This window comes from Parus major, chromosome 1A (genome assembly GCF_001522545.3).
Source record: "Parus major isolate Abel chromosome 1A, Parus_major1.1, whole genome shotgun sequence".
NCBI classification, from domain to species: Eukaryota; Metazoa; Chordata; class Aves; order Passeriformes; family Paridae; genus Parus; species Parus major.
The window spans coordinates 46,836,300-46,863,826 of record NC_031773.1 but is presented as its reverse complement, the minus strand read 5'-3'; the positions used below and the strand labels follow the sequence as shown (position 1 = coordinate 46,863,826).

The following is a 27,527-nucleotide window of genomic DNA, read 5'->3' as shown; positions in this document are numbered from 1 at the left end:
GGAGAGACTTGGGTATTTTTTTACAGGTGAGCTATGAGGGAGCATCCCCACCCTTCCCCATGTGGCAGTCTCTGGCGTAGCCTTGTCGGAACCCCTAACTCGGTGCTATTTGTTCAGCCCAGCTCCCCGTGCACACAGCGGACTGGCCCGCGCTGACAGCCCCGCTCTGCTAATAGGGTCAGTCAGTGAGCTACTGCTGCAGAGCCGCAGGGGAGCACAAAATACTGGCTTTATTCCTGTAAGACCTATACATTACGTCCTCACCCCCGCCCCCTCAGGAACCAAGTGGTGGATTTAAAAGGAGCACTGTCAACTCATTTAGGCCCATTATTTTGCACTAGAAGAAATGGCCTTTACAGAGCTCTGTGGAAGCACACTCTCATTCCATCTTTAAGTAATCTTGAAGGTTTCAATTGCAGGGCTGTAAACCACAATGCAAAAAAGCACAGACAAATAGATCGGATCAGATATGAGACTGCCCAGACACAGAGTTCCCCTTGCCAAGCTGACTGCAGAGCAAAAATAGAAATGAACACTGCACATAATTATAGTATTTTACATTTCCACTGCACTTTCCATCCTGAATGATCCCCAAATGCACACACATGTGCATGGGTGTGCATACAGAGAGGCAGGACACTGGGAAAATTCACTTACTTGTGAAAAAAACCAAGACATTGTAGCCCAGTGGTAACAGCTTGTACTGAACTAAAGCCTTCATTAACACAAACACACACACACAAGCTCATAGAAAATCATTATAATGTGAAACTAGACTAAGCCAAGCCACAGCAATCTGCAGATCAGCAGCTCCAGCACTTCTGCTGCTGCTCAGCGTTTCCCCCAAAACAGAAGATTAGAAACTGATCTTTTATTAGCTCTCGCCCTCTTGTTTCCCAGAGAAGCCCAAGGTGCCAATTCCACTTTGCTACCGCAGGGCAGGGGCAGCTCTGCAGCTGTCAATCCACAGTCTTCCCTTCTCCTGCTGTCGAGCGCTTTGCAGTCTGTAAACAGGCACATCCCCCAGCCCTGTGGGCTGCAACAGCCCCATTTTGCAGACAGCAGAGCATCTGAACAGGGGAACCAGAGCCAGGGATAGTGCCCAAACCACACTGCTCCTCTTGCCCTCCTGACAAAAGAGCCCATGGCAGGAACAAAGGCCTGCTCTCTACTTTGTGCCACCCAAGATGCTCTAAGCAAGGATGAAAAGGGCCAGGAAAGAACACTGGAAGATAGATAAGCAGAAGCAGAGACCTGACACTCTAGCAGAAACCTTCAATGTTCTCAGGAGGCTAAGAGACAGGGGAGAGAAGAGCAGGCACTAGCTCACACCTCAGCCTGGGATGCTGGGTCACTCCTCCTTCCTGTGTGTCTGTGGCAAGTCAGTCTCATCTTCCACATATTAAATATCTCACAGTAGTTTTAAACTCCCATCTGAACACACAGGCATTTCAATGCTGGTATCTGGCCAAGCACATGAAGAATGAGGGTAGGAAGTTCAAGAGGAGACAAAGAAGGAAGCAGCTCTGAAGCACTATAAAAATGAACTAATAGGTCAGAAGCAGGGAAGGAAACAGTCTGAGGTTATGAAATGATATAACAGCTGGCTTGAGAAAGCTGGGTTGTTTTTTTTAGTGAAAAACAGGAATCGCACCAACAAAACAACGTAACCAAGTGTAGTACACAACTACCCATTCAGGGAAGAGCCTTAGCCCTGACTAGCATGAGGCAAATATCTGCCTTTGATACCCCTCAAAGAATCTGTTCACTCAGCAACATGCTGCAGTAATGTCTAAAGCTCAGTGACTGACTGGCCCATGCCCCTCTTGGCAGATAGTCTGGGGAAGAAAGATATTTTGTCAAGGACGCTGCAACAACACCCTCCCCTATACTTAAGGAAATAGTCGTGGGATTGCCATCATCCAGAGAGGACTCCAGGTTTTAATAAGGTCGCATATGAAAGAGCCCCACCTAATAAGCTGCATGGAAGTCAATTTATTGACCTCAGCTGTGGTTGCAGGATGTGTAGGTAATTCATACCTGATGCTCAAGGCCATCCCCTCTGGCTAAAAATGGGGGAAGGTGATTTCTTAAATTTAATTTAATAATCCCATGCTTTATTCAGGAATGCAAGGAAAGAGCCTGGTTAAAACAGGATTTTTATTTTGACAATGTCACTTTAACAACAAATAGCTGGCTGCTCAGTTCCCTTAGCAGGAGACAGCAGGTGCTCAGCTGGCTGATTTAGCAGCAGCCACAACTGCCACCACGAGCTGCTGGGTGCAGTTCACAGGCTGCAATTCCCAATTCCCCTGACGCAGATTCCCAAGGAGGGGGAAGGGCAAAGGAAACGAGAGGAAAGGCAAGGGGGTGAGCTTGGGGTGAAGTGTTACTGAATTACTGAACAAACCTCACTGCCATTTCCCTGGGACATCCTCACTGGGCTGAGGGGCACCTACGTCAGCTGCCTTCCCCCAGCCTTGTGTGCTCACCTTCCTGCGTAAGGGAATTAAACTCCTTTCACCCCTCCTTCCCCCTCAGGAAATAATATGCCCACTTTTTACATGCATGCAAGATCAGCAAGATACTCTGTGATCTTCTGAGACCTTCCCCAATGGCCTCATTTCATGGCAGCCAGTGTCCCCAGTAAACAACTAGAAAGCAGGAAGACCATGTTGTACAGCCTTGTGCCTACAGAAAATCAGGGCTATGGAAATGCATCTTAGAAGAGGGTACGTGTCTTTGTTCAGAAGACAAGTGTCTGCTAGGGAGGGCAGAAGCCCTTAACATTATGGTACAGCTAGAGGCCTGTGGCAGAGATAGGTAGAGATGACCTTACAATAATCTTTAAAATTAAAAATAAACATGTGCATGTGACTTTGTGATTTGGTTTTTGTTGCGGTTTGGTAATTGTATTTTTTTAAAACATACAGCATAAAAATGTCAAGACAAAAATTGTGGCCATTTCCTTTACCTCACCAATCTTGCCCATCCAGCAATGAAAGGTTTTTCTAGACTGAATGACTATGAGAATCAGTGGGCCAAGAAAATTATATCTCCTGAAGAGTGAGAAACTGAAAGCTGTGTTATTAAAAGGGAATGGGATTTTACTCAGTTCTCAACAAATTCTGGATGGTCCTCACTTGATTTTGCTACTGTCTATACCAAGACTTGTATTTATTGAATTGTTTTAAGCTTCAGAAAGGCAAAATTCTCTTACCTACAATTAAAGTATTAGAGCTCACAGAAACATCCATTATACCTCAGCAACAGTCCTCTAAGGCCTCAAAAAAATTAAAACACGGAGCACACATTACTCTTTATTGCAGCCTTAGATGTATCAGGCTTGATGACAGTACCATTTTTTAAATCCATTGTGATGGGGTGAATAGGGGAGATAAACTGGTACAAGCCTAGTTTAGAACAAACATTCCCTTTGGGTCATCTGTAAAATTAATCTAGACCAAACACTAGAAAGCACACTCAAGGAGAGAAACAAAATCCTTCCATTTTTTTTTTATAAGCATATTATCAGTGGAAGAGGTTTGAGTAAAAATAATAATATATGAATGTATTAACTGACTGTTATTGCCTACTCAAGCAAAGTAGGACTTCAACAACCCAGAATTTACAGGGCTGGGAGCCTGGTGGATCCCTGGTTTTTATTTTGTGCCAATTCGCATTCACTCATGCTCCTGGGTAAGTGATGATGCCGTCAGCAACTTCAGCCCAGCCAGCTCCAGTCCAGCCACTGGAAAAGTGGGTTAAGAAAGCAGTGGACAGTCATCAGAAACTAGGTCTTGCCTACAGAGGGGCACACAGGAGAGACAAGCTGAAGCACTTTAAGTGGGTGGGTAAAATGACATAAAACATCCGAATGGACAGATTTATACAGAATGCAAATGTATCCCTGATTTGCCTGGTTCACTACTAAACCTATTTTTACTAAATCAGCTGAAAGTTAATTTCAATCTAAATAAGGGTATGGTCAGATCAGCCAAGCAATTGGGTCAGGGCAGACTAACAAGTTGTTGTCCTTTCAGACAGATATCAGTAACTCACCATATGTGCTTCCAGTCTTCTGTAACACAAAGAAACTTACAGTATCCTCAGAGAAATCTCCCACAAACTGTTTTTATGAGACTTAAAAATCAGAGGGGCCAGTTTGGCTGGGAGTCAGCAATCTGGTACATTGGCAGGGGCAGACTACAAAGGATATCCCAAGAGTTGCCAGTCTAGCACTATTTTTTGGCTCCAAAACTAAATAGACATAAAATTCTTAATTTTCCCTCAAAAATACAGCTTTGACCCTGTAGGGATGCTGCCTCGGGAACACCCAGAGAAGTTGCCACCAAGAAGAGACATATCTGCTGTGGGACATTTTCCAGCCACTCAGAAACAAGAATCCAGCCGAGGGCTGTTGCCAATTCACACACGCCACTCCAGGACTGGGCAGTGACTCAAGAAAATTACTTCCTGACATCCTCCCAGCAGTGACCCCAGCCATGCACCTGCCTCAAGAGATGCTAGCATGCCTTTATGGCTTTGACAAGAGATGCCTCAGATGCATTGGCTTCCTTACTTGGAGGAGGGCTCACCAAGGCACCTGGGTTCAACACTGGCTGGACAGATCTCCTGAAAGTGCACATTGAGAGATGAGCTTGTCACTGAATACAGGGGAAACACAGAGCTGGCACACTAGCTGTTTCTTGAGGAACAACAAGTTGATAACAGCAGGGAAAACCCTAGTTTGGTGTCTACCCGATTTTCAGTCCTTCCTGCCCTAGGGTTACATCAGCCTTGACTGGCATTTTGTAAGAATGAGAATACAAGGGCAGAGAGATATTGCTGCTCCCCCAACCCTCCTGCACCAGGAGTCAGCTGGGTGTGGACTCAACCCATTGTACCCGACTATACCAGAACCCTTCCAGCCAATCTGCCAACGTGTCACAATTCTCTCCTGGCAGCTCCATCTAATCAGCACACACCAAGTGCCAGGGCTCCTCACTGTTTGCTCTCTCCCCCTCTCACCAGGGCTACGCAGCATTAATGTTTCACCGGCAGCTCTCGCTCTCCTCACAGCCCCATCAAGCACAACTCTGCTCTGACCTACTGCCCCAGGCCCCTGGCTCCTGACCCCCAGAACCCACAGCAGCCCCAGCCTGGCTGCCCCTCAATCCCGGCAGTGCTCTGCATGCCTTTGGAACAGGAAAGCAGTAAAACCCCTCATCGCCCCGGGCAGCCGGCTCAGACCACCAGCCTCATCCTGCCTGCAGCTTAACTGGCATATTAAGGCTGGAAGGGGAAAATGCCCAGCACCAGCCCTGCATCCCTGCCAGCCCCCTCCCTTCCCCAGCTTGCCACCACAGCGTAAACCCTTTTGTTTCTCAAAAATGTTTCTCTGCAGAAATACAGCAATTATTTCAGAAAAATCTCTCCCCTCACTACTGGTAGAAATACCATAGTCTGAGACAGTAGCTCTCTTGATGATTGCAGACAGTGGAATATTCCAGAAAAAAAGGAAGATTTGGGGAGGGGGAGGGGAGGAGGTATCTGGGATCCAATCTTTCTCTCTCTGCCAATCCCTTCCATCTCTAGGAGATTTTCATTTTTATCAACAGGATTTCTGTGAAATTTTCACTCAATCCTCCCTCTCTCCCATTTAAACTCCCAGCTAAGCTCAAGGGTGCACAAGAATAACGCACTGCCACCCTTTTCTCTGAGGCTGGACAAATAAGTCCTCAGCTAGCCACATGGAAGCCATTAAAAATATATTAACATACCCAGCAGGGTCTGTCACTTTTTCTTTTCCTCCCCCCCCCCCCCCCCTCCTTCTTAAACACAGAGAAGGAAGAAATCTTGCCACAGTAACAAGAGGTTTTCATCAAGTCTCATTACCTCAAGCACAGCCGTGCACCACAGCCCCCACAGAGAACAGCCTTCGGTTCCCGCTGTCATTAAAGGAACGAAGATCTTAAACAAAAATTAGACCCTGGACAGCATGAAGTTGGGAGCACATCAACGGATCAGGCAGGGAAGGGTACGAGAAAGCCAAGGGGAAGAGCAGGAGCAGAGCCACCAGACAGGGCTCCACTCAAGCAGCTCGGGAGGGATGGAGCAGGTTAAATGTGTCCCACAGAGAAGGGCGGAGGGAAGCATTTTCAACGTTTCGAGCCAGCATCAAGGTATGCTGTATTTCCCACACTTAGTGACACAGCAACATCCTGGAACATTAATAAGGCTCAGGGTGAAACCAGACCAGCAGTCATGATAAAAAAGCACAGAGCTCTGTCTCAGTCTGTGATGTTCCATGAAAGGATGATTTTGCACGCTTCGACACACGTCGATTTTTACTCCAGGGGGTCCTCATCCCTTCCAAACAGTATCGTGTCCCATGCATCCTGGAGCGGCTGCACAGCACATCTTAACCTGCAGCAGCTGCTCTAAGCCTGAAGCAGGTGGCTGGTGGTGTTTAATAGCTCAAGAGGAGGGTCTGAAGGGCGGAGGCAGCAACTCCACATTTAAACAAGGGATTTCTATTACCAGGGGGTTGTTAGTCAAAGGGCTATCAAGTCAAAGTGCTCTTAAACTGTAGTTTTTCAAGTATTTCTTTGAGCAAATCTCTGGGTTAAGCAGCTTTCCTCTTCACCTTGGCTAGTTTAATCCAGATCAATTCCCTGATCCAGTTCAATGTGCAGCAGCACGTTCAGCTGCACTGGCACAGCTGAACAAGTAGCTCAGAAGCAGCAGCAGGAACTGCTGAAAACAGCCCTCACAAAACGACACCCTCGGATTCAACAGGCACGACACCTAGTCCCAGGGGAGCAAGACACTGCATGCAAACCCCATGAAAACAAAGGGAAGAAGGATACTTCGTACAGGATTAACACGGAAGAGATGAGCTGAGTCAAAGAGGACACAAACTAACCAAAATTCTGGTGACTGTGTGGCCGTGTTTTATCCACCTCTAGACAAGACAGAAGTTCTATTTCTCCCATGGGAATGGAGAAAAGCAAAAAGCTCTCCCTTTTGAAGTGGGCAGTACAATCAGGAAAGGAAGAGCTTGCAGAAGACCCAACAGTGGCAAAGCACCAATGAAAGGTGGATAAAGACCTCTGAGGATCAAGGAGGATAGGAACCCACAGCTGGTGAGGAGTAAGAACTGTGTGGGAATACCAGAGAAATAACTCACTGTCAGAGCAGTGAGGAGCAGGAGGGAGCCAGGATGTGAACTGCAGGACACAGAGGAAGGATGAGGACATAGAGGGTCCACGCTGGGCACAGAGGAAGGGATCAGGAGACATGGTAAGAAAGCTACTTCACATCTCTGGTGTCACAACCATTCTGGTTTAATGGGTCTTTGTCCAAACAGTTCATACACCCCCTAGTTCTGGAGTAATTACATTCATTCCTTAAAAAGACATCACATTACAAGTTCTACCAAAATTATAGAAGGAGATAGGAGAGTACTTGGCTGTACTAGAAACCGACTAGAAAACAGTGTCAATTTCACAATGATACCGTGTAAGTCAAAGATACATTTGCCTCTACAGCACTGTAATGTGCCCTACTCGATTCACCCTGGGAAAGGAATGCAAGAAAGTGAGGAGGGGTTCACCAACAAAAAGACAGCTGAAAAGTATGAAATGTTTTCATGAAATCCACATGTGCAAAACAACAGCCATGTGCTGTGGAGGAAAGTCTTCTAGTGCCTCTATCCTATAGTGCATACCAGGGCTGTAACACTGGGTGCATGCTGTTCTCCCCACAAAACCTGTCTGTCTGCTCACACAGCCAGCCACCACAACCTGGCCTAACTGCCACCAGCCTTGGAAGAGTCACTCCTTGGGGAGCTAGCAAGGCAGACTCCTCATCCACACCTGCCAAATTGGATACACTGCATATAGAGTCTACATTGCTCAGCCTCATGGTTGGTATTTCCACAGCCTCACAGATGAACAGCTTGGCTGGGTTGCTCTTCCTTGCTGCTTCAACATAGACAGCACAAACTCTGTCATGTAAAAGAAATCAAAAGCCCTGGTTTAAACTGATTGCAGGAATATACTGGAGTCTTACGCACGCTTTTGAATTTGACAGCAATACAATTAGGTCATGGGATAGCTGTACTGTAACAGATTCCTTGGACTTGGCTCTATCCAAGGTAGAGACACACATGAATGCTGCTTCAGTGTGTATTTTCTTACTTGCCAGCAGTAAGGATTCTTGAAAACGGACTCAGATAATGAGTCCGTCTCGGTTCACAAGTCGGGCCCTTGATGAGGGCTCCCAGATCTCAACTTCTGCAACAGCCTCCTATAGCAGCACTAAGGACAGTGGAGTCTGAGCCGAGGTACAGCTGCTTACAGCTGAAACAGGCCTACAATGAATGCCAGAGGAGAAGGAGGAGCAGGCTCTAGGCAGCACGTGCAAGGAAGGCACTGGTATTGATGCAGGATAAGGTCATCCCAGGGACCAGCAGTCTGACAGCCATGATGAAAGCCCAATCAAGAAATGTTTCCTGACAGAAAAGTCTATTAGGCTTTGGAACAGGCTCCCATGGGAAGCGGAAGAATCCTCATCCCACTTTTCTGTAAGGAGTGATGGGACAGGCAGTAGGGAATCAAGCCCTAAGACTGGTGAGATTGCCTGATAGGAACAGTCTCATAAGATGCCTCAGGAGTAACACAAACTTAAGAAATTTCCTCTGCCCCTCCTGCAAAACATCTCCTCCCAGTTCTGCCGACACTGCTGCTTGCAAGACAGCACCACGGACTAAATCACTAAATCATGGACAAAGTAGCCCGGATCATTTCATGTGTTTGGAGGAATGGGGCTTCTAACCCACAGCAGGTAACCAATGTACGTTACAGCACAGTCCTGCCAATGGCTGCACCCCCAAAATCAATGGGATGATGGTGGCACAGGACAGGAATGAGAGGTGAGGAAATAAGAATTTCTTAGGCCATGCTACAGGCATCTTAATATTAACTCTGTGTGCATGAAATAATGCAAAGAAAGTCAGTGGAAGATGCAACTAGGATGGAGGGTGTTTACTAAACTATGATTGAGTATGGTGAGACTTGTGTAATAGGATATGGCCTAACATATACGGAGACTATCTTAATTTACAGCAGACAATATCCCTGTTAATATATACAGTATCGAGTAAGTTTCTAACATAACTGGACTGGCATTAACTTAAGTTTGAGGTCTCAAACACTGTCTCAGCTGATACTTTATTTAACTTTTAATTTTACCCTTTACATATTTCCTATTTTTTTATTGCAAAAAGATCAGCTTGGTTTTGAACTGTGCAGATCTATAGGAAGGCTTACTTCACCATATTTAAAGGTAGCAGATGCCTATCTCCTATATGGTTTGGGGTTTTGTTGTCATTGTTACTATGGTTTTTGAGGGGGTTTGGGTTTTTTTGTTTTTGTTTGGGGATGTGGGGAAAAAAGGTGTTGAGGGTTCAAGAATTTATGTTTCACAAAGTTCAAAATTAATGTCTCAACTTGTAACTCACTTCCCCTCTCCCACAACCCTGGTTGCAGAAACTACACATGGCTGACACCACTCATGAAGCTCCATACGGTTCTGCTTCTCCTCAGTTTTTCTCAGCCTAACAAACTTTGGCACTGTTCAGATTTTCCTGGTCCTGAGGAAACAGGAGAGATTCCAGTAATTCCAGTTTCTCCTTCCTTTGCTTTTACAAAGCTCCCATGGTGCCATCTGTGAAAAACCTATTATAATGGCAAAGTATAAAGGTAAATTTGTCTGAACATCATTGGTAGTGTAGAGTTTCTCATACTGCATTCAATATTGGTAACAATTACTTACATTGCAGTAGAGTTGAAGGACTTCAGTAACATCAGGGCACCTCAAGCTCAGCACAACTTACACATAACAGCAACAAATGTCTGTGCCTGACTAACAGGCTAGTAACGTTTTTTTAAGGTAGAAAGGCTTCAAAACAGATCGTCATTTTAAAGCACCCATGAGTTGACAACAGTTTGTACAATTATCACAAACCACTCAAAAAAAGCTTCCAGTACACCTGGGAAGTGACCATGTACACAGTAAGTACCCTGTATGCACCATAACTCAGCGAGTGCTTTTTGCAGCTCCCTTCTACACTCAGTCATGAAGGATATAGATCATTACAGCCTCCAGCTATAGAGCTTTAGCTCAGAGAGTAGCAGCTCACACTTTTAGCTCTGGAGATCCCCAGTTCAATCTGCTGCATGTCAGCCAAGAGGGCAGCTGTCATATAATTACAGCCACAACTTTGCATGTGAAAAAGTAGGGAGAGCGAACAGAGATCTTATTATAGAATTCTAGTTGCAACCTGCTGAACAGCTTCCTATTTAAAGTAACTTCTTGTAAAGAGGAGGGAGAGGGGGCCAAAAAAAAAAAAAAAGGAGAAAGAGGAAAGAGAATCTTCCAACTCAGCTTCCCAATTGCCTCTGTTTTGCAGAACAAACCAGTGCTGCTTTGCAGTCTTTTATTACAAATGCTTATGTACACTAGATGAAGCACACAAGTGCAGAGCCAGGAGTAAGGCTCCTGGCTTATCAGTCAAAAAAAGAGAAAAAGGGAAAAAAAAAATTCTCATTGCTGCAACTGATGCATCTGAAGTCCAACAAGACATCATAGTTTCTTCCTGAACTATAACCATCCTGCAACAGCCAACCCACGTTGTTATGCAATTTAAGTATTAAAATTTAAGATCAAGAAATCTTAAGTCATTTACATCCTGTTTTCTTCAAGCTGTACATACAAGCTCTTAGAAAGATTTGACAGAACAGAGAATCCAGGAAATGAGTATGTTTTAAATACAAAGGTACAAAGCATAGTGGAAAATTCACTCCAAAAAGTTTTTAGGGAGTGAAACATAAAACAAGACCAAGTTTCTTCTTATCCATTCATCTTTCTGCAGATCCTTCTGCACAGAGTCATTTTTGAGCCAAACCTTCTTCCAAGCCAAGACAGTCAAAAACTAAATTTGAAACAATGTAATCCAGTTTTAAAAAAACATCAGTTTTCCCCAAAAAACAAGTCTAGAAATCTATTTCAAGCTTAAAATACAGATTTTTTCCAGAACATTCTTTTCTCCTTAACAGTTCCATCTATCCATGACCCAGCAGTACAAAACCTGTGGGTCTCCCACTGCCTGAGGTGAACCAACCATTTTTTGGACCATGAGTAACAAATGGGAGCTAACTCTCCAACTTCCTGCAAACTATTTACCTCCTTGCTAAATACCACTTAAGTAGACCAATCTGACTCAAACTGTTCAGTACCTGCCTGCAAGAACACAGGCTTGCTGAAACACCTCAACTAGTTCATGCATTGTACACCACTGGCTCTCCAAAGCTCCCTGAAACATGCTGCCATGCTTCCAACAAGATTTGAAGTATCTGATCTCCAGCCAAGCTGGAAGGTGTTCAGGTAATTGCTAATGCCAAGCACAAAACTGCAACAGTAAACTCCGGAAGAGAATTCAGCAACACTTTGTATTTAAACCAGTTGAGTTCTTTGGTGACATCCTCTCATCAGCCTTGTTTCTGAAGACCCATATTCATTTGGCTCAGTCTTCTGCTTCTCACTTCAAGCAAGATCTACTCAGGAAACACACAAACTAGCTGACCATCTCCCTCCCTTTAGAAGGGAGCAAGGGAGAGAATCAAGGACATGAAGCCCAGTTTTGAAGAAAGTCACACACAACCTCACCAGCACAGATGCATTTGGGGTTGATTATGGACATGCAGCAAAACCCTGGCTGGGCTCATCCCACAGGAGAAACCCATAAAAAATTCACCTTCCACTCACCTCCTGCAACCAAGGAAAGCTCACAAACTTATCAGCCACACTTGTCCAACAAAAGCAGTCATCCCTATGCAGAGATGACTCAAATGAAACACCATTATGCTATTTTTCTGGTATTACTTCTGTGAATTCAGCATTGCTAAAAGGTTCCAGATAGACATGCTCTGAAGACCCAAATCCTCTGCCTACCTTGAGAACACATGCAGAGGGAACAGCATCAAAACTTATACATACTTTTCTCATCTCTTCCAGCCTGCCAAGGCTGAAATGACTGACAAAGGTCCAAAATGAGGAACACACATAAATTATTAACATTGCACTGGTAGTCTCACTGTTGCTGTAACAGTCTAAAGACTTAACAGAGGCAGGCTCTGCAGGGAAATACTACTTTACTTCAAAATCATTCATTCAGGAAACTTACAGAGGAGAAAAGAATCACTCTGCAGCACACTCTGTCAAACCCCTAGCTGTTAAGACCCTTCATTTTTAAAGCAAAAGCAATTTTAACAAGAACAGGAAATTGATGTGAAGCATAAGAAGCTTCAGATTCCAAGTGAGCAAAACTGGAGCAGCATTACTTCCGGACACAAATCCCAACACACAGATCTTCTCATGCCTGACCTGGAAAGTCCATCCCACTTCTGAGAGCCAGGTAAGTGTTCTGTTTCTTCAGCCTCTCTGCTGGAACAGCTAAGTGGCATACCAGCAAGAAGATAATGGGGAGCCATACTCTACCAGTTGGAAGGGAGCCAAAAAGCCACTTCGGTTTGCTTCTTGGATTGCCACCTGTGCTTTACACCCGTGCAAAGCCTCAGATTCACATTCCCACCAAGCTTTTACTTCATTCCAGGTCTCATGCAGTACCTGCTGCCACAGTAGCCACATGACCACAGGCAGTACACAGAGAAACGCAGCTTCCTCCTGAAATAATTGCCCCCTCTCCACTGTTGCAAGGGCAACAGTTTGCGCAGGGGTATTAGTCTGTTTTACATTAAGTTCAAGAACTAGGACAAATGACCTGAACTTTGACATTTCTGAAAAAAAGTTAAATTATTTTCATCTTTCTTAGTAATCAGAATAGATTTACTTTTCATTTAAAACATGAAATTTTCCTCCCAAAATATCTGAAGTAGTTACTGAAATGTTTTCTTTACCAAAGCCTGCAAAGCCTCAACATTATTAATAACGTTTTGAATATAAAGAGGCACAACCTTGCTCCATCCCACCAAAAAAAAAGCAGTCGAGTTTTCACACAATGAAGCAATTAATTTTTAAACTAGTGCTTTCTATTAAAAGTTCTCACATTTAAAAACCCAAAAAGAAGAGGCACAACCTTGCTCCATCCCAACAAAAAAAAAGCAGTCAAGTTTTCACACAATGAAGCAATTAATTTTTAAACTAGTATTTTCTAGTTAAAAGATCTCACATTTAAAAATCCAAAAAGGTTTCCAGTAACTCTAGACACTGATGGGGACAAAGAAAAAACAGACCCTACCCCCAGCTGGATGGCATTCCTCTCTTCGGGTGCAATGTGGTAACATTTGATTGACGCATCTGATCCATTCCAAAACTTCAGACGTTGTTCTAATCATCAATGGGTAGAATCCTATTAATTTTCAGGGAAAAAGTAAAAAAAGAAAAACAGAAAAACAGAGTAGAATATGGATATAGGACACAGAGCACCTCACGTTTGTCTAGCAGATCCAGCTGATTTAGCTAGATCCACAATAATCAACAAATTGAAGACTGAGTTGATGACAGAAACTCACATTTACCAGCATAAGTCCCTTTTTCCCTTCCACCCTCTTTCTCAGCTCAACCCAGTGACTCAACACAACCTGGAACATTAGTCCCATACCAAAGGAAATGAAATAGGAAGAGGGAAAGGAGTGGGAAGAGATAAACCAGGGTAAATAGGGATAGCATGAAAAGCCCATTGGCATGCAACCAAGAGCCTGCACAGGCCCTTGCTACAGCAGAAAATAGGAGATTAAGCACGTATGAAGAGACAGCGGGAGAACAGATGTGAGAAGAAGGTTCAAGTGTCCCTGGGCCCAGGGGGTAGGAAATGGCAGCAGAGCACAGCAGTGAGCCCCAGCACACACAATGAGCTCAACCCTCAGCCACAGCACCAGGTGATCCACTGGCTCGGTATTTGCAATCATAAGCATTTTCAGTATATAAATACTGATATTGTAGGGTATGAACAATGTCACGTGAACCTTCCACATCAACTAAGGCTTCCCAGTCTGCCCATAAATTTATTTGGCTACCAGCCAAACCCAGACCCACCAATACTACTAAGCATCTTTGCTCTGAAAGAAGCTTCCACTTACAGTCCTCCAACAAACGCTGCGGTTTCATTTCAGCACTGATGAGAACTGCACACCCTAAGGACCCACAAACATAAAAGGAATTCACCCATTCCAGAAGCAGCCAGAAAGTGAGCATCTGACCCTTCCAGTTGGCCAGCTGACATATCAGACCAGCCCACATCCCATTCAATCAGACCTGGAGTCTGGTACCTTCCCACTAGAAGTTCAGATATCCCACTGTTCCTCGGCTGTTCCTTATATCTGATCTGTGTTCCCGAGTCTCAGGAGGGTTACCAGCACTGAAGTGCTGCGTGAGGAAAAGTAGGAAAGGCAAGAGCAAGCTGATGTACTGCAAAGGGAAGGAAGCAGCAGACTCAAGATGGGATTTTACAGCAGGAAAACTGGTTGCTAGAGTGTAGAGCAGAACCTGGGGGGAACAGGAGGCAACTGGTCACAGAAAAGAGGCAGGCAAAGGCTTGATACTACAGAGAATTACAGGAAAGGCCTGTAGCCCCGGGCTGATAAATCAGATATTGCTGCCAAAGTCTCACGCCAGCCCCTAAAGTCTCTAGCACTGACTGGGGGGCTCAGCAACAAGCAGAATCTGCCACAAGTACGTCCACCCAACAGCTTCAGGTAGTCACTTAAGGTATCTCAGGTCCAGACCATTAAGTGCCCTGATGGTAAGGACACAGACCTTGAATTCCCCATGACAGGTCACGTGGAACTCACACAATGAGAAGGATACGCTGCTTTGCCCAGCCTTGACAAGGACCACACAGCTGCAGCTCGTGCCTCCCTTAGGCTCCTCAGAGCCAGCGGCTGCATTCCCAGCCAGCCTGCCTTTGTAACCAACCCCCCACCCACCAGGAGGGCCTGAACCCTGCACCATCAGCAGTGAAAGCACAAACCTCCACCTCACGCTCTAAATAATTAAACTCTGTGGGAGCATCAACAGACTCATAAAACTCTTACACAGACCAAGGCAGTCATTAATGGGGGTCAAAGATGAGCGCTCTATTTTTTTTAAGAGTGCTTTGATGCGTGGGGAGAGTGGTGAGAGGAGATCTTCATTACCCTTCTCTGGTACCTGATGAATTTTTCCTTTCCTGGCTATCAACACCTCCTACTTCCACCCGAACGCCACAGTGCTGGTAATCATCCGGGCAGCCAGAGACAAGCAGAAGGTGTGTTTGGATGACATCTGTGCCAGCTGGTCACCTGCAAGCAGGGAAGCAAGGGGCCTCGCCGAGCAAAGCCAGGCTCTACCAGAGGCTCAGCCGGTGCTTATTACGAGGTTTGGGTTTCCCCAGGGACAGTGCAATGCTTAAAGTCATGCAAACCACAACCTCACACACCGTCTCCCCTACAGCGAGGCACGGAGCAGAGCACAAGGCAGTAAAATATGTCAGGATTATTAGCTTGGGCTCAGAGCCAGAGCTGGGAGCTGCCACAAGGGTAGGGAGGCTGCCTGCAGCCCTGCAGGCCAGCAGGAAGGAAGTGGAAGTCCCCTGACAGGCAAGGAAAGGCAGCATTCATGAAAGGCAAGCCACAGCTGAGAAAAGGTCACAAAAACACTAGTCTGACCCACCCCTTCTAGCCTTAAAATACATATATATATACACATATACATGTGAGCTTCTGTGCTTTGTTCAGACATTTTAAAGAGAGGTCTGCTCTTCCCATTCTATCTACATTCCCCTGATCCATACCAGCTTCAGAAATGTTTTTTTAGACTTTCCATTAGTGAAAGCCTTGTCTGGAAAGAAGGGAAAGCAGGCAGCTTTGGGGAAAGGATCACAACACAGAAACACCCCAAGCAGCGGGCAGGCGAGTTGGATGCTCTAACAGCAGCTCCAATTCCAGCTTGCACCAGCTTAGCCTCTGCCTGCTTTCTCTGCTGCATTTGCTTTGTGTGGAAGAGAGGCCCCAGACTGGAAGTGGCACCGGTATCTCTGCCACTGTTCCAAAAAGTGACTGGTGTAGCAAGGCCAGCTTCTATTTATTAATGATAAGTAAAACTGATAGATGTCCCTTTTTTCAGGTCACTAGAAACCTTCTCCCAACAAGCCCCAATACCTGGACATTCAGAGGGAACTTAGGACATTTACACACAACATCAGCACTCATCTTTTTCATCATGGCAAAAGCAGCAGCTGCTACTTCCCTTATTCTTGGAAATAAGGGGGAAAATAGCTAGGACTCTTGAGCCTTGGCACCTCTTCCCTCTCACCCTTTGGCTAACCAGATCTCCTGTTACTATTCAGGACAGAAGTGCTCCACAGGGCACACATTCCAGGGGGCTGAGCCATCCCACGTGGCCAGGCTCAAAATGGCAGACAGCGATGAATAGGATAATTAGAAAGTACAACAGCAACCGCAACATAAAAACAAGCAGCTTCTATTACAAGAAACAGTTCTATGGCATGGTTAGATCCATCACCCCATATGCCAGGTTGTGGTGGTGCCTCAGGAGCCTGCTGCTATTATCTGTTTGCAATCACATTTCAGGCTGTCTTTCTGCTTAATGCTCAAAAAGCAAAGCTAATCAGATTCGCTCCCTCTTTCTACTTAATGTCTCCAGTTCCCAAGCATGCTCTGTACTGCTTCAATTGATGTTCAAGTAACACTAGCCAGAAGCATGCAGTGCAGAATAAAATAAAATCGAATTATCTATTAATTTTAGTCCTTCTTTGCACCTATTTTGTCTAAAATTTCTTCTACATTTGGTCCTTGCAAACAAAAGTCAGGAAATTCCCATTTCCCCCTCTACACCACACCCGGCTCCCATATGAGTTCCCTTCTTCAAACTGCTCCTCCACTGGTATCTGGGCAATTAATTATAACACAGGCCTCTCAGGCTTCCCTCTTGCTCTCTGGAATAGCTTTTTAAAATATTTGCTGGCTAGGAACCTCCAGATTAGGATGTCTTCTGCTGGCACTGTAATAGCCCCTCTTTGTTAATCTATCTGAAACGACCATCGCATGCTCTCCTACTCCCTCTCCCTCCAGTACTATTTCATTACTACAGTCCTACATGGGAACTCCAACGTGCTCTCAGCATTTCAGATCTGAGGACAAACAGGAGCCCAAAACGGCTGCTTTTTTTACTTTGTGCATTCATTCACACTCGAAAGGGCAGCTGGAGCAATGCTGGAGTCAGCTACAACACCTGGATCTTTGATAGAGCAACATCACAAGAGGAAATAAGATGCCCCCAGACAGGGTGGGCTGTACGAAATTTCAGCAAAATGACTGAGGAAGAGACCAGCGTACAGGAACACCCACCATCATGAGGAGAAGAATCACCCATTACAAGCACAGTAAAAGATTTGCCAGAAGAACAACAATAACAAAACAAAACCAAAACAAAACCAAAAAAAATCAGCAAGTATTTACATGAGAAGAGAAAGAGATGTAGGTGGAAGACAAATCTGCCAGGATATATATCTCTATCCAGGAGGAGTGAAAAAAAGGGAGACTGCAGAGATGAAACCCCAGACAGCCCATCAGCCCATGCATCTCTACACATTCCCCAGCTAATATGCACTACATCAATCAGAACAATGGCAGCTCCAGAGAAGACCCCGATTATCCAAGCTCCTTCACTAACATCTTCCCCAGAGGCTGCATGCATGTGCAAAGGAATGGAAAAAACCCATACCCCTCAATGAGATTACTTCCAGCATTTTCTGCATTGCTCCCACTCTTACAAATGTGTCTTTTAAAAATATATTGCAGCTGGCTTATAAATGTGTCAGTTTAAAAAAACCCCAAACATAGCCTTGAAAACAAAGACACTTTGTACTCATCATATTCAGTGCCATCATTATTTAATATCAATGCACTGATTCTTTCCTTTATTCACTCCATCCTTGTGAGAATTTACATCCCACTGTAAGAGCTACCCAGTGTATAATCTTACCATGCAATGCAACAAACCCTAGAATAACCTTTCTTTCCCCATGTCTTCTGCTACCAATGAGAAGAATTTAGGTTTAAATGCTTCAAAAACCCAACCCAACTACAGTGCAGCATGAAACAAATCACTTAACTTTCAAAGCTGGAGCGAATTCCCTCATCCCTCCTATGACTTTCCTTATTTGAAAATGGCTGCACAAACGTTTCTAATTTGTGCACCACACCAATTTCAACCTGTCCCTCTCGCCAAGTACAGCTGCAGGGTCAGTCCACACATGCACAGGCTCACTGCATCCTGCTGCCTCTGGCACACTGCTCTTCACTGACATCATCTCCACCTTCATGCTGTAGAAAATTCACCAGACAGGCACTGCTTCTGCTCCTTTGGCCATAAGGCAGCTGCTGTAGGCCAACAGATGCCCCCATCTCATCTCCAAATGTACGCTCCAACCTGCACTGTGCCCCTGTTAAACTGATGTTTGGGCACGTGTCTCACTGGGGACACATCCTCCCCACAGCCAGCACAGGCTAATGCAGATACAACCAAAACATCAGTGGCAAAGCCAAGGCAGAAACACCAGCCCTGCCAGCCAGCAGAAGTGAAGTTTGCCTTGGCCAGCTCCCATGGAGCCTGAGCTTCATCTCACCCCGGGCTTCATCACATCCCTGGAGCAGGATGGCACCATTCTATAATACCATAGCAATGTTCTGCAAGGCCTTCCCAATTTCTGCTAGTGTCTGAAAATTAACTAGACAGTAGCACTTGGAACAACTGCAAGCCACAGTTGGGAGAAGGAGAGACTTCCTCCTGGTGCCGTGGTACCCAGCTCTGGACCTGGCTCATCATGGCATGCAGAAAATTCTCCAGATTTTTCCTCTCCTTGTCATTTACTCCAGACCACCTGTCTCCAGCTCCAGGGTCTCGGTCCAAACAGCCACCATCACCAGGTTTGGGGAAGCTCTTTTGCAAACTTGCCCTACAGCTATCCCACCAGGCAGTTTCCTTTTGCCCTCTCATAAAGAATGATTACAGTTACTATTTTTTGAGCCTCTTAATAATAATACATGAGCCTAATAATAACAACAATAATAATTCCTAGGCCCACAGCAATGGGGTCTCATGAACTACAGTATGTCTCCATTTATAGAGGCAGTGAAACTCAACCTCTCCCCCTTTTTTCCCCCTTTTGAAAATACTGCTTGGGAATGAAGTTGGCATCTGGAAGCACATGAGTATATCTGAAGGACAGAAGAGGTGCAGGGGGGAAGGGAGGGATCTGAAAAGGAAAGCTGAAGGCGAGGCTTCACATTACAACTGAACCAGGCTAATAGGTCACTGCTGCCAAAAAAACGGGGCCCCATTTTCACCTTTCTTTCATTCCTTACCTTTCACTGCTGGCAAAACAAATCTCGCCCCTCCTTAGTGGCAGCTCTGATACAAGCCTGAACCTGGTGAACAGGTTCAGCTCTCTGTCCCAGGAGAAAACAATTCACTTTCTTATGGTTTTGGACAGGTCAGCTTTCCAAAAGCTGAACAAGCTGCATCCACAAGGCAAGGAACATGGCCACAGAGCCAGGAGCAAGGCATGATCACCCCTCTTAGGAGGAGCAAGTGGTTAGATTGGGTCAGCCACAGCAAGAAAATCCATCCTAACCCACATGGAATTGCAGTTTCATTCAACAAGGATACTGATCAGCACAAAACAAGCAGCCTAGCTGAAAAGTCTGCAATAGAGGTGTTTGCTAATAATCTTAAAACAGGTAGTTTTACCTATTATTAAGGTGTCCATACCAGTAGCATTTATGAAGGCAGTCTCGCAGATAAAAAACAACACTAAAACTGAGCAGACCCAAACCAGACAGAAATACAAGAGGTACTGCAGGATTTCCAATAATAATCTCCCCTATTTCTAAATTGGACTCTGTTATTATCAAACAAGATGGCTGCCTTCATCACTCTATTAAAGAAATGTCTGTTTTCATTACAAACTTAACAGTTAGTTTCAGGGTGCATTTTTCTTTTCCCATTAGCTTCTACATCATCATATGAACAAAAATTATGCTTTTCTTTTATTAAAAAAAAAACAAGCCCATATTAACTCCACTGTCTTTATTTCTCTCCACCTCCTCCTCTGCTCAATTACTAGAAGCAATTTGCAGACAATAAATGTAACTTCACAGCTGCCTGTATGAAGTATTCCCTTCATTTTATAGATGAGGTTACAGGCTATAGAGAAATTAATATCAGCAAGGTCTACTTCAAAGCTGGATAAGCAAGAGGAACAGATGCACTCTTAAAGAATACAGATCATGACTGTACTCTAGTAAAACCAGTAATAAAGGATTAAGAATGTTGCCAGTTGGATATAAATTCTTTGAATGTATCTGCTTAAACACAGTAACAAACAAAAGCTCGCTTTGAGGTTTTGCTTGGGTTTATTCTGTTATTATTAGGAATAACGTTATGAGATTTCAGATACCGCTCACAGACCAAACATGCTCGCTTTACTAGTAAACACAGCTTAACTGCTTACCTCAAAGACTCAAGGAGGGTCTCTTCCCAGTTGGTGCATGAGGCTAGAAACTCTGTATATAATTTTAATTGATACAGATAAGCAAGACAGGAAAGAGTTCCCGTGTTTTCTGACATGCCCTCATGGGCTTTGGCAGGGTTAGGAGAAGCAAGAACCCGTGCCTGTTGTTATAGTTGCCAGTCGTGACTGTGAAAAAGCACTGGGAGTAGCAACACTAAAGGGGAAAAAAAAAATCCAAAGGTGTAGTTTTGTGCAGGCACTCTTCTGATGATAACTGCTCCTTAAGGCTTAATAAAAATGCACAGCCAACTTGTCTTCTTCCACACGTTATCAGAGCTCAGAAATAGCACCTGAGTCTAGTTATACAACTCAGCAGGCACAGCTTCTCCTAGGAAGCAACCACCACTGGCATGCAGGTACTCCAAAGGCTGAGTCATCTCAACAGGCCCTTCAAGGGAAAATAATCCTATTAAAAATTGGTGTGTTGGCATTTAAGGCAAAAAGGAGTATTAATTTTGGCAGTTAATTACACGGCTTCCACTCCATCCATTTTCTACCAAACCTAACACCTATAGGTTAGTAAATTCACCACGCTCCCCCATCCAACCACAAGGTCCTTTCTTGACCCTAATCCCTTCTTTAGCCAGCAACTACCTGTCATTGCCCATGTTTCCTTATCCCTGACTAACACAAACTAGTATTTGTACAATCACAGAGCTTGAAAAACCAATTTAGGACTTAGACCTTCATTTCTAGCCTGCATACAAATTCACCTGAGGACAGGCTACAGCACTCCCCCCCTCTCCTAAACTCTTCCAAGGGGTGGACTGAGAAAGAAACCAGTGGCTTAGGTCAAGAATTTTACTTTTGAGACTGGCAGATCTGTTGTGGAGACTGATATTTTTCTAATATAAGAAACATATAAAATGCCTAGAATTTGATATCTGCTTTTTAATTAAATTGAAATAAGTAAATCATAGCCTGTTGCCATGGAGAATGAACAGACACAGCCTCTTGACTCCAGGGCAGGATCAAGCAGGAGAGGCAGACAAGGCTGTGAAATTAAAAACACCTATTTTAAAGCAAATGGTCTTGATAATTAGCAAAAAACGTGGCATAGGGAAATAATATAACCATATGGCAGGAAGTGGTTTTCAAGGTGAACTACAAAGCTGTTTTAAATAAATGAATAAACTGCTGGAGCTGCTGGGTCACCCACAGAATCATATATGCAGGATTAAACGTGATTCGAAAAATACACTGAATAATAGCAATTACCTCTTTCACTTTTCCTACCTACAGCCTGCATCTGTGTCTGTTCTTATTTTTAAGAGCTTGTTTCCAGCAATTAATGCTTGCACCAATTTGCAGTTACCAGAGAGCCATCAAATTCAGATATTTTCAAAAGCCTTGCAGTTTATCCTGAAGCTAGAAGCAAGCTTATGGGACATAAAACCTTTTATTTATTATTCAGTATCACCACACAATCCTGGTCAGGTCATCAGACATTAATAATCATTCCTCAATCTGTGCATCCTTGTTATGACTTCCATGACAAAGTGACTTTGGAGGGAATTTGCCCTCCACAGACCATGTGCCCGATCCTGTGCTACACCTCTGAAGAAGCACAGCTCAGAGAGAGTCAAAAGGTAACCCTGGTTTATCAGTGGGAGCCTGATAGCACATCCACGCTTGGCTGGTGGACAAGAGCCTTGCATGCTCCCTTCCCAGCTTGTCTGGAGCACAGGACATCAAAATATTCCACCCCTTTTAAGATACTTTAGGTCTGCTCATATTTAAAAGGGCTGCAGCAAGGAAACTCACTCATCACCTTTTTGAGCCCAGCCAGGGCAAATCTGAGCAAGACTGTCTAACAATTTCCAGTGAGCATGTGGCCAAAGTGCATCAAATTCATAACAGCTTAAAATACTTGAAATAAACTGTACCTGATGACTCAGTTTCAAAAATGTGCTGTACATTCTTTTAAAGGGAAGGGACAGATGAACTTTCACTTCAAACCTCCCATCCACTCCAGAGAAAAATCCAACCTTTTCTCCTATTCCGTGAAGACACAAGTTGTCAGCCACAATCATGTGGTCTTCCACAGCAGTTAATGACCCACATGAAACAAACTCTCAGGGTCTCAGATCAGACCCTTGTAACACAGCTAGTTGGTTACATTAAAAACCAGCCACATTCTCAGCCCACAGCAGCACAACTTGAGCTGGCCATTAAGTTACTTTCTGTTTTCCACCATGACCAAGAAACTCCTGTAAAGTGAGGAGAGTTGGACAGAAATCTTGAGAAAAGAAGGAGTTGTGGAAAAATGCACAATTAAAATTAGTATTCTCTGTTTTCACAGTTTTTCCCAGCTTTGGAACATTTGCTGCTGTAGCTGAAGTCACACTGCTTAAGATGTTCGGCTTCCATTAAAAATAAACTCCAAGTCCAAGTCTGCATGAAGATAGGCATAAACTTGCAAATGTGGTTCACCCTGAAGGACACCAATTCCTTAAAAATGCTGGGGTGGGGGCAGCACATGTGGGCTAATTCATAGTTTTTGAACAGCCAAGGCCAACAGCAGTATCTGCCCAACTTCTTCGCTCACGCACCCCATTTCTTTCCAAACCCTGCAGCAAGAGGAGCTATGAAACACCTCAGGACACATCAACTGCACTGGAAGGTGCTATACACCCTTGGCTTCCTCACTGCCCAGCACCTTCCCTGGCATGCCAAAAGTTTCCTACTGCTTGAACCATAGTCCTGCAATACCACTCAAACGCAAATGGCTTTACCAGAAACTGCTTCTGCCTCACGGGCATCTGGCACATAGAGGGCTGTAGGTAGCTTGTTTCTCCTCACCTCATAGTTCTACTTGTGTTTAATTTTGACTTGAAGAGATTTAAGACTTTTATAAAGGCTGACCAAGCATCTCCCTTTGAAAGGGAACTGCATTTTCCTCTCCATCCACACAAGCCAAGATAACCACGCATTGGAAGACTTCTGCCCAGGGACACTCCCAGTCCGACAGAGCCAGAGTTTAGGGGCACCTCCATTAAACTCAAGCCAGTGGCCATTTGGCATAAGAAGGAAGATGCTAACCATGCTCAGGAGAGATTATTTTCATATCACAGTATACTGGGTCACAAGCCAAAAATAAGATTTTAAAAAACTGACAACATAAAAATACCCACAAAACAACAACAACAAAAACACACACAACTACCAAAAAAACTTCCACTTAAAGAACAACCAAAACCAAACAAAAAACCCCCACACCATCCCTCACACTGCTCCTTTCAGCAGCATCACACTGAACCATACACACAATAGAGGGGCCAAGCACCCTGCCCAGGCTGTCCACAGCTGCTCATTCCCATCACCCGTGCCACCCTGCCAGCTCCCTGCAATCCCCTCCCGCACCCCCAGCAAACATCCCCAGGACCGCCTTCACCCACCCACAAACTTCGCCCGACATCTATGCTCCCGGGACCCCTGCAAGCCCCACAACCCGGACAGAAGGCTTCCCAAACAAGCGGAGGTCTCAGCCGCCAGCCTTGCTGGGGTATTTTTCCCGGCGGTGTGGCTGCCCGGGCTTCCAGCGGGAATTTCCAGCCCTAAACCTCGGCGGCTCTGTGGCACACGTGCGCTCCCGCCGCTGTCAACAACTCCCAGCCACTGTCCCAATGGGCAAGTCCCGGGGGGCAGGGGGCTGCCTACCAGCCCGGCAGTAATCTGGCTTGGGAAAGGACGCTCGTAAGCAGGACAATGCTTTAACAAAAATAAAGATCACCTTAATATTATCCTTAACAGCCAGAAAGGTCAGGACGTGGAGGTCTATAAGGGGGGAGGGGAGTGAGATAGGTAAGAGATGGGTTAGGGGAGGGGAAGGAGGGGGGTGGCAACGCACAAACCCCCACAGTTTTAACTGTTTGACTGCCATGAGAAATGAAATAACATGAAGGAACCGGAGACTATCCAGACGGACAGACCTCCACGCGCGGGGACTGCCCGAGCCCCCGCCCGCCCTTCACACGCGGGAAGGCGGCGGAGGGACCCGAGGGAGGGAGGGAGGGTGTGGAAAGCAAATAACACCCCCAGCAAACGCCGCACACACCGGGGTCACACACACCCACACACCCCCGCCGCCGCCGCCGCTTACCTGTGCGGGCCGGCGGCCCTCAGGGTCCCATGGCAGCCCCGTCCCGCCCCGCCCCGCCCCGTCCCGCGGCGGGCACAGGAGCTCCCGAGTCTTTGTTGCGCGGAGGGGAACGGGAACGGGAGCGGGTCCTGTCAGCTCATGTGACGCGGCGGGCTCGGTCTCCGCTGCCCCTCCTTGCTGCTCTCCCCTGCCCGCCCTCCGCCGGCGCTCGGCGCAGGCCCCGCAGCCGGGCGCGGGTCTCAGGCCCGACTGGCGGCTGGCAGAGCGGCGGCGGCGGGGGAGGAGGAGCCGGCGGCGGGGCGGGCTCGGCGGCGGGGCCGGGCTCGGAGGGCTCTGGCGGCGGAGCGCTGCCTGCCTGGAGCGGGAGGCGGCGGGGCCGGGAGGGCCGTCCTGCCCGCCGCGCCAGACCCCCGCTCTGGGAGTGGTAACGCGGAGCCCCGAGCAGGGAGCTTGTTCCCCTCCTGGGGCTGCTGGCCGTGCGCTTGGGGCCCTGATGCACAGGCCCGGGCCTGCCGCAGCAGCCAGGAAAGTAAATAAAAACGTAATTATGTGCTTTCTAGTTGGGGCTCGCCATGAAAGAGAGGAAAACCTCTCGTTTTCTCGAGAAGAGATCTAAGAAATAGCAGTAGTGGATCAGATCACCATCCTGCCTTTGAGAGTTCTGAACAGACAAACCCTAGTAGTCGGCTACAGGAAACAGACCCTGACGCTGCCCCAGAAGACTCCCCCCGTGACCGTGACCATGATCCTGTGGTCAGGCCAGGCACTTCCCAATAGCTAGGGTCTTCGTATTTAACAGCTCCCAAAGAGTTTGGATTTTTTTAATACATTCGGTATTTTTGGTCTTGAACCATTTGAGATTCTTGTGTCTGCTCCAGCATGCAGCAAGCATTCAGCTTTCTTCTTCAGAGAGCATTTAGTAATTTCCTTTTGTTTGCCAAACTCTAAGTAGGGGGCAGAGAGAGATTACCTTCCTGCAGATCTTTAAAACCCCAATATGCCATTTTTCTTTACAATCCAAGAATGAAAAACAACACCACCAAGCTGGGCCTTGTAAAGGAAACACAGGTGACATTTCTATCAAAAATGCAGACAGCTCAGAAAAGCTCACACTCCTCATCATATACAACCACCAATTCAATGAGCAGCTTCCCTGCCATGCCAGCATTGCTCTTCCGTGGGCGTCAGCTTCCTAGACACCACAGCCAACATTAAAAATGCCCCCCCCCCCCCAAGCCAGCACCTATGTGAGAACCTACAGCCCATCAAACTTGCCCTAGAAAGAAGATGCAATAAGACCAGCAGCCATTCACAACACAACAAAAGGCTGTGAGATTCAGCCAGTCCTACAGACACTGTTACCCCTGCTCTGAGGGGAACACCGGTGATCTGCTTTATACATGAAAGTTGCTCTTCCATAAAATATACACAAATTTACTACAATAAAGACATGACAGCAAAACCAGCAATTTTGGAAAATAACTTTTCAAGGAATCAAGGTTTATTTGGTGTTTGTCTAATGCTACCAAAATTAACAGGGGCTGGCAAAGTTTCTAACCACATTAGATTTCTGCCAATCTGTTTTTCTGCTTTTTATTTTAGTCTCTGCTGTAGCATTCTCCCCTGCAACCACGTGCTCCTGCTGATGATAATGCTCCATGCTAAAATTCACATAAAATAATCTCTTAAACTACTGGCTCTGAAAGAGTGTTTTTTCCCCCATGTCCCTCCTCCTAACCTTCAGGCTCTCCCTTTTGCAACTCATTACAGGAAGCAAATCCACAGAGGCAAACATAAAAAATAGAACCAGATACCACCAGAGCATCAAATATGAAATACATTGGTACCACTCCACAGACAGCATAATCAATGCCCTTCCTGCCATAGCAAACCTGCTGAAATTCTTTGTTCCTGCATGTACTTGTCCCAAATCTCTACAGTTCATCATTTCATCCAGCACATGAGATACCCCTACAGAAACCATCTGAGTGAAACTAAATAATTGCTGTCCCACAAGCACATAGTCAGGCAGTAAAGGACATTAGGAGAGTATTTGTCAGACAGCAACAACACGAACACCTCAATCCTTACCCCAGAGGAGACCAAAACCTTCCCAAAAGCTAAAGCTTGGCATTAAAACTTATAATCCCTTGATACTAAAGCTATGGATTTAAGAGAGATGTTGCCTGCCTAGTCTGTTAAGGCCTCCCTGCTGACCTCTCCTTTGTCACCGCACAAACAGCCCTCTTTTGCTAGAGGTCCATGAGAAAACCAGCACCTGTCAGTCACTGCTGTTTACACCCCTTTCCACTTCATAGGTACGCCTTTTATTTTTTTCTCAAGTGGTCCAATTGATTAATATAATTAGATTAAGCTAAGAGCAATTGCATCTAACCTGTAGTTAGCTTGAATATTGCTGCTTTCTGTCAGATCTGATAAAAAGACCCTGAGCCCAATAGCTTGTTTGCTTTTTCTAGCTCTATCAGTTGATCTAATACAAGATATTACCTTTCACCACAAACCTTGCTTCTCTAGGATCTTTAGACCATCATGGCTACAATACCATTTTAATGTTTTGCCTTAACCGATTCTTCCATATTCTCTTATCTATGAAGTAGAATATGATAAAATGTATTCCCTTCTGTATCAGTTCTTACACTGCTTTCATAAACATAATATCCAAGTACCTTCCAAGACGGCATTAGCTGATCTGACTACCATCTGTCATACAAAGGGGTTTGGTTTTCTTTCTTTCTTTCTTTTCTT

General features: G+C 45.5%; 1 protein-coding gene across 4 annotated transcripts in view; it reads right to left on the bottom strand.

Annotated features, from left to right (window-relative positions):
* TCF20 (transcription factor 20) overlaps positions 1-25,025 on the bottom strand; it is a 130,900-nt gene extending 105,875 nt beyond the window's left edge. For 3 of the 4 annotated variants that reach the window (XM_015628368.2, XM_015628372.2, XM_015628374.2), the window contains exons 1-2: positions 24,762-25,025; positions 13,325-13,435 (exon numbers count right to left, since the gene is read on the bottom strand). The gene's annotated coding sequence lies outside the window, so the exon portion shown is untranslated. The remainder of the gene's footprint in view (positions 1-13,324; positions 13,436-24,761) is intronic. The other variant, XM_015628371.2, reaches the window with a different exon arrangement.
* Positions 25,026-27,527: the final 2,502 nt, after the last annotated feature.